The following is an 8,653-nucleotide window of genomic DNA, read 5'->3' on the forward strand; positions in this document are numbered from 1 at the left end:
TGGCATGGGCTAGTTTTAACTAAAAGCCCATTTTGGCATTCAATTCTAATTGCTTTACATGATAGGGCAACACACACACACACACACACACACACACACACACACACACACACACACACACACACACACACACACACACACACACACACACACACACACACACACACACACACACACACACACACACACACACACACACACACACACAGTGGAAGTTGAGCGGGCACAATTACAGCACCCCTGCTGATTGGTTCTCGCAGATAAGTGGTCTATCTTTCTCCGCTCATACACACACGAGCATGCAGGCTCTATATCTCTCTCTTGCTCTAGCGGGTACGCACACACTCACATACACACACACAGGGACCGATAGTATCCGGATCAACACATAGAGAGTGGAGCAGTCCCTCCCTCCCTATGCTTCCTCCAATACACACACACACATGCGCGCACACACACATATACACGATAGCATGTGTGTCTTTTCCGATTCGCCATACCCTGGTGTTTGCTTGCATAGGATGGACATTCCTCGCAAGATCATGGATAGACCGCGCATGAACACAATCAAGTAGCAATGTGGCAGACATACGGTGGCAAACATGAGTGCTCTTTGGCTTGATTTTCTCGTGCAGTTGACATACAGGTAGGTGCAATTGCACCTACTCTGGAACTTTGATTTTTTAATAAATGGAAATTCTGGTCTTTTAATTGAACCTATTGCACCTACTTGACACTTTATTGATACGATATCTGCTTCGGTTTTGATTTGGTTCAATTTTTTGGCATACTATAGCATTGTACATAGACAGATGCACAATGGCTTTTACAGACTTTGGAGGCTTATCGTTTGAATTTTTTGCATGATGTTCTTTGCAAGGAAGAATTTCAGTAAGTATATGATGGGTGCTGAACTGGTAATGGTAACAAATGCGAGTTCTTAATCCATTGTGACAGAAGTTCTTAAACCCTTTTTGTCTGGAGCAATGAGTATCACTATTTGTTGCATACAACCTCATGTGAGGGTCTCATGGGAGATGGCATGGACTGGATTTTTGAAATGACTGAGCATATACAAAGGAAATGCTGCCGAAATTTTTGCATACATAGTGTAGAATAATGATTGCAGACTTTATAGGCCGACTTTACAGAAGAAATTAAGCATTAGCCTTATTGGTGCATACAACTTCCATTGGGCTACCTCCATGGATTCTAGCTCGACACTCAGATCTAGTTTACACGGATTAGGTTATTTTTTGATTTTTACTTAATAGTTTAAGATATTATCGATCTTTCGAGCTCAATCAAATTATATAAATAGGCTTATGCCTCTGGTAAAGATTTTTGAGGAAGTGGTAATGGCTGGAACTTTTGAAATACAATCTGTATGTAAGTAATATGTTGTCCAACTTTAAACATCCACCTAGCTAAATGGCCTTATAGATATGTACTTCTATATTTGTATGCAGGAAATCACTTCTGATGAAGGTAAGTATATAGTGGTGACTTCACAGTTACAAAGTACTTTTTGATGCTCTTGGATAAGTACATAATTTTTAACACAAATGTTTTACTTTGAAATTCATTCAAATTAAAAGAGCCTTAATCCTCAAGTGGGGGTCTCGGAAGAGATGGTAGTAGACTGGACTTTTGAAAATTGATCCAATTTACAAAGGAGATGCTGTCCAATTTTTTCTAGAATTAAAAGATGTAAACATTAGCATAAATAAAAGGCTCAAACTTGATATTAGATCTTTGTTATGGTGGTAGTTTGTGTTGTAATTTTTGACACCAATAACAAGGGGAGGGAGTCGTTGACACCTGTCTTCCCAAGTAATTCTAGTTTTGACAGGCTTGTGTTTCTTGGATGGTGGCAGGTAAGAGATTCTTTCCTTGGGATTACAACAAAAACTGCAGCAGTAACGGAAGATCGTCCAATATACCGCTGGATCCTTCTACATGTAGATGTAGTGGAAGCTCGATGGGCACATACGATACCGATATTATATTGTAGTGAGATCAAAGATCAAATTTTTGATCTAAATGATTGTATTATCCATTAGATACAGAAGGTTGTATTGGTGTATATGAAATGATTTATGACATCTTGTTTTAAAATATTGTTATTTAATATATTATCTAACACAATTTCCTAAGTATGGTTCAATTATGAGGGGATTTTTCATACTTAAATACACACACACACACACACACACACACACACACACACACACACACACACACACACACACACACACACACACACACACACACACACACACACACGCACGCACGTATGCACACACGCTTGCACACGTGCGTATGCGCGCGCGCGCGCGCACACACACACACACACACACACACACACACACACACACACACACACACACACACAGGCGTTTCTCTCTACCTTGCGACTTTGGAGCTATCTGCATTACCGGCTTTATCAACAATATTGGGCTTTGGCAACTCTTCTGGCTCTTTGGCTCAATGGAGGACATGCTGGCTCTTTGGCTATGCTGAAGGACCACCATACTCGGTAGCCCATCTGATGGACGGGATATGCTCCTCTCTCTTATCTTTTTGCTCGTAGATCCCTGTCGAGGATTAGCTGTGTGAGATAATCCCATGCTCATCAAGTTTTTCTACCAAGCTTCATTGATTGCCGTCTTTATCTATGTATTTGGGTCTATGCGTATGCATACACTGTATCTCTCTCTCTCTCTCTCTCTCTCTCTCTCTCTCTCTCTCTCACACACACACACACACACACACACACACACACTCACTCCTAGATGGAAAGCACTTCAGAGCAATTGGTTTATGCGGGTTTGTTCATTGATAGTGCCCTTTGCCGCAATAGGCCTCAATGGAAATTCGGATCAGGGAGTCAATTTTGTTACAGAATAAAAAGTCAACTTCATGGAATAGGATGCAGACCACAGATAGGTGCCTAGACACCTACTTAGAATTTGGACATGATTATATCAATAATTTTTTTGGTTTTTTTCAATCTATTTTTGAAACATCAAGCTTGATTTAACAAATAAAATAAACTAGAACCTATGTATTAGAATTTTTAATCTCTTTCAAGGAAATTTTGTGATCCTTTGAATGCCATATTGTGACTTTGGAGATTGTACTGCTGGTTGTGGTATGGTATTAGTGCATATTCACGATGGTACAAACTATACTAATAGACTATTGAAAAGCGTTGTGTATCGAGGATGTTTTAAATCACATATGGCCATAAAATGGCATGACATAGACTAACAAGATCAAGGATAACTGAGACCGTTAAAATATAACACACTTTCTATTGGTTCAATGACCTAGCTGGGATGAAGATATCTGACATAAACTGAAGGCTAATTTATATGGATAACCTTATAATTATACTTTTTGATCTCGACTTTAATGAATGATATTGGGATGAGTCTTCATGAAGTATGATGCATATTGATACACGGGATATTTGCTGGTAGGTTATCTCGTAGCCTCAAACCTACTATGTAGGGTCTTGAGGAGATGGTGTATATTGTTTCTTTTGAAAATTTCCCCAAAATACAAACAAAACTCTGTCAAAATTTGGTCAAACCCCTTTTTGTATTGTACTAACTTATAGGGTCAAACCTCATTTATCATACTAAAAGGGTCATTTTTTGGTCAAACCCCATTTATCATATTAACTTATCATACTCACTGATGACCAAAATTGGTCAGATTTGCTTACAAAAAACCAATGGTTTGGAACAACAGATAAACACTTAGCTTTTGTTGAGAGAATTGGTGGAAAGGGTATAGACATTGCATTCGTATTCTAGCATTGTGATTGACATTACATAAACTGAAAAACCGTGATACTGATGGGTTGGTGAAGACTATTGATTCTCATTCATGATTGAATATATATGATATGATAGGAGGTTCAAAAGGAATCACTTGCAAAGTACATTAGTCTCTAATATGTTTTAAGGATGCTACCATATTTTGGAGCTAGTAACATGTGATATACTGCTAGGTTTTGATATACGAAATATATGTTAGTTCTTGAAGCCGTAAACCTCCTGAGGAGGATCTCGTTGGGAGATGGCATAAACTGAGTTTTTTTGAAATACTACTCAAATTACAAAGGAGGTGTTGTTCGATTTTAGCCAGGTGCTCTACATTGATAGATAACCCAAAAATACATATGTATTTGCATCATATATGGTAATCGACACTAGTAGTTTTTTGAGAGAGCTCGGTGAGTATTGAGTTACACATGCATATACATTTAGAGGTTATCTTACTTGAAATCTTAACTTAATAGTCAATCCTAAGGGTATGCTGTAAACTAGGTATACAGGTGTGACATGGATGACAACTGGATCCAGTGTTGACACCTGCAAAACACACAAACATAGCCAATTCTAACTGAATGTTTTTGTATGGATGTAGGTAACAGTTGGATCCTTCTCCATGTAGATGTAGTGGAAGCTCATCCCAAAGGGTGGACACACAGAGATACAACATTAAGATATCAATTTGTAATGATCAGAGATCAATTTTTTGATCTAAATAACTGTATTATCCATTAGATACAGAATGTTGTATTACTGTATATGAAATGTTAATTGAGTTTTATGACATTTTGTTTTAAAATATTGTTATTTAATATATTATTATTTAATATATTATTTAATAAAATTGTCTAAGTATGGTTCAATTATGAAGGGAGTTTTCATACTTAAACGCGCGCGCGCACACACACACACACACACACACACACACACACACACACACACACACACACACACACACACACACACACACACACACACACAAACAAAAGGAGAAGTATACACCTAAATCAATTTATAGCAAGATATTGCTAACAAAAAGAGAGATTAGAAGTTGTATAACCCAAGATAATTTAAAACATCTTTGCCAAAGGTTCAATTCCTACCCAATCTATATCAACTTCACCAGCTACAATACATGGCGGAAAATGTGTCACAAAATTGTACAATCTTGGGCTTCACTCTAAGTTTGGATATGTGCGTTCATGGCTAAGAGCATTGTAGACATGTACTTTTCTTAGCACGGGTTGATGTATGAACATGTTTTCATTTTGGCTCAATCCACAAAATGAAGTACAAGTGCTTGCAAGCCAAATAAGATTTTTTCTTGGCCTCCCTATCAGTGAAATCAGAGCATGCGCAATAGCATTCATCCTTGATGTGCATCTCATACACCTCCACATGTCCATCTACTACATGATGCTCAAGCTTGAAGACTTCATGTGCTTTCTTTACAATGCATCTCTTTTCAATTAACTTAGCCTTTAAAGAAAGAGCGAGCCCAATTTTCTTAGATGCCTCCTCTGAAATGGAAGTATGAAATTTGACTCTTATGCCATTTCTTAGTATGGAGCCACCGTTTCTTGCTTTTGTTGAAGTGGAAGAGGAATCACCTCCGCTCCTAGGAGGAGTTCGCATGGTTGTTGCACTCTCTCTATTTCCTACAAATTGTCTCCACTTGAAATCCTCCTTCAAGTAGTACCTTAACTTCTGCATCTGTGAGATTTGTTCCTAGATCAACCGACCAAGTTGTTGGAGGAGGAGCTAGCCTTGGTTCTATATTATGATCCACCACATAGCAATGAATAACATGTCTGGGACAAAACCAGAACCATTGTCTGAGTAGCCCATTTGGATGTTTTCTATGTCCCTCAAAGGATGGTGTAGGAGTCCCTTTACTACATGCAACAATATTTTGTTCACATCTTTTTCCAAATGTGGGGGTGCCACTGCATGTCACGTGACCACCGATTTGGGTTCTTCTGATGGCCCACATAGATTCATTGACCTTTTGTTCCAAAACACAAAATCTCTTCTTCTATTTGATTTGCATTGAACTCTTGCCTGTGTGTTGTTTCATCCTCAACATCAATCACAATCGATCTTCCTCGCTTTTTTCAAACGGTTTCTTTGTCTCCTTCAAGTGAGGTACAAGCTTTATACATGGGTGTTCTAGATGTAGCCTCATTTACTACTCTTATCACTTGTGGTGGACCCTTCAGTCTCTCTAGTGAAGGACCCTTTCCAATATGCTTACCTTCAGAGTAAGAAACTGCTTTTATGCTTTGTAGTATTGCATTTGCTATATTTGAAGTACATTCATCATACAATGAGATTTTTCTTTTGAACCCTTCGCCTGCAAGCTAGCTACCATGCCTGCTGTCGGCCAAGTCGGTTCTTGGAGTTTTTTCCCCATCAACACTTCTCTCTATTGTTGACATGATACTTCCCCCATGTGCAATACGCACCTCCCACCAACTCAACCAAGAGTCCATTGCAGGGATGTTTTTATCCATGCAATTTCCATTTTGCCACCATTGTCCAAGAAGACGAGACTGCATTGGAGCTGCCTGTTTAGAGGGGGCTAGATGTTACTTTTTGCCCATGCCTTTGTGAGTTTGTTGAGATGAAGAGACAATGTACTTTGTGGTGTGTGCCACCATGCTTTGTTTCCAATGAAAAAGGCAAGATAGCTCTCGATATTGTATAACATTGTCTTTGCCACCGTTGAACGCTGTGCAAATTGCATTCCAGTTGGCTTGAGATTCGTCCACCATGAACCCATGGAATCCGCTCTCTCACATCCATGACCCTCCATAACTTCATTTATGCATTGTCAGAAAAGAATTTATGCTTCCATGTCTTCCTCTTTCATCTCACATGCTACAATAGTGAGGAGATCCTGCATGCTGCAACATAAGACAAGCACATTAGTAAACACATTGATGGTTGTTTCTTAAGATATGCCAAAATTTTGAAATATGTTCCTAAGACAACAAACCGTGGATCATAAACGTGGCATGCCATGATCACCCAATCCGCCACTTGGTGATTGTGATCAAACTGCACCCAAGCGTGCCAAAGATCTCCAAGTCCACTTTGTCGCATTTGATTAACCAAATCCAATCCAGATGTAGGACCAACTGTAGACATCTTAAACACAAAACAATGCTCCCCTTCTACTCCTTGCCCGTAAAACCTTCTTTTGTGGAAAAAATCATATGTGCAATCTCATTTTAGCCATAGCAAGGAGTCCACACCAAAGCTCTCCTTTGTTGGCCCGTTCCTAGTTGCAGCCATGGACCTTTAAAACCTGTACTTTAGAATTAAATTAATTTAAAATATTATGTCCAAACAAGAGAAACATGAAAGCATCCTCACCAATTGTCCTCCACCAAGGGACCCATTGCCTCAGCAACATTTAAAAATTCTTGCTCACCAAGTACATGGCTAGAGCCCCTCTCTTGCATCAAAGTTGTCATCACAATTTTCTTTGCCACACACATTTTTACCTTTCTTGCCTTTACATGTCTATCCACACTGAGAACTCGTGCGACCGTTTCTTTGGTTTTATCGGTGAGCCCTTTTGACGACCCATCCCGCATGTCATGTTGGCAAGTTCCTTGATGTACCATTAATCTGCTCATGCCCTCATCCCTTGGCATGACATAATATACAAAGAAATCACATGTACACAAACAAATGGGTGGTTGACCGCAATAGTAAGCTTCCACCAAGTCCATCGCAAAACTCACCAACACAAGGTAATTTTAGCATGCTACCATTAAAATGCGTTGTGTTTGACTTCCCAAAATTAACCAATTTTGGACAATTTTCATTGAGACATTTTAGAGCACCTGCACACTGACTTTTGTGACACACTGCAGGAAATGCAATATTTGAGGTTTGCAGTTTGGTCCAATGGTGTGGATCATACTTATGTTCCATAGCATCCATTGGATGAACCTTTCCTAAGGTCGGTGGAAACTCAAACACCATGTTACCATTGTACACCTTTGGTATTTCTAACACTTGTTTGATTTCCACTATCTTTGAAAGAAGCTTTGTCAAAGTGTTGGGATTCTTCATTGCATTAAAAGATGAAAAAATACTATTTGTACTCCTTACCTCGATAGAGTTTTGTAATGCTTGCTCTCCAAAGAGTTGTTCCTTTCTTGAACTAGTAAGGTCTATGTAGGGAACATCTACCAATGGAGCAGCCATGCCACTGGAATTTGAGACCGTGTCATCTTCGACTAGCACCACGACTTTGTAGAAAGAGATTTTTCCACAACATAAAACTTATCTCCCAAGAGATTGCTTGTTCTCTCCATTGGCACTGACAACTCTTCACTCGCAACCATGACAATTGCATGCGAAGCAGAAAAAGTTTGTGGCAAAACATGCTCTTCTAGATATTTAACCCCAAAGATAGTCTTCCCATTGGTAAAGGGAAAATCCCTTTTGAAAGAAGAGAAGGCTATAGCGCATGACAGGATAGTCGAGTAGAAATCTCTTGCAAGAGATTGAAAAGATGAGAGTGAAAGTGTTTAGTTGCGTTTAGAGGATTTAAGAGCATTTTAATTGATCTTAATAGTTATTAATAATATTTTGTAATTTTTTGAAATCCATATTAAAATTATTTTTGTTAAAATTGCATTGCCCTCCCCTGTTCTCTCTACGTTTCTTTCTCTCTCTCTCTCTCTCTATCCCTCCCTCTCCGTGTGGACTGCCCACATCCCCATCTCTCTCTCTCTCTCTCTCTCTCTCTCTCTCTCCGTGTGAGTGAAGCCCCCCCCCCCGCCCCCATG

This window comes from Adiantum capillus-veneris, chromosome 8 (genome assembly GCF_014529385.1).
Source record: "Adiantum capillus-veneris isolate H3 chromosome 8, ASM1452938v2, whole genome shotgun sequence".
Lineage (NCBI taxonomy): Eukaryota > Viridiplantae > Streptophyta > Polypodiopsida > Polypodiales > Pteridaceae > Adiantum > Adiantum capillus-veneris.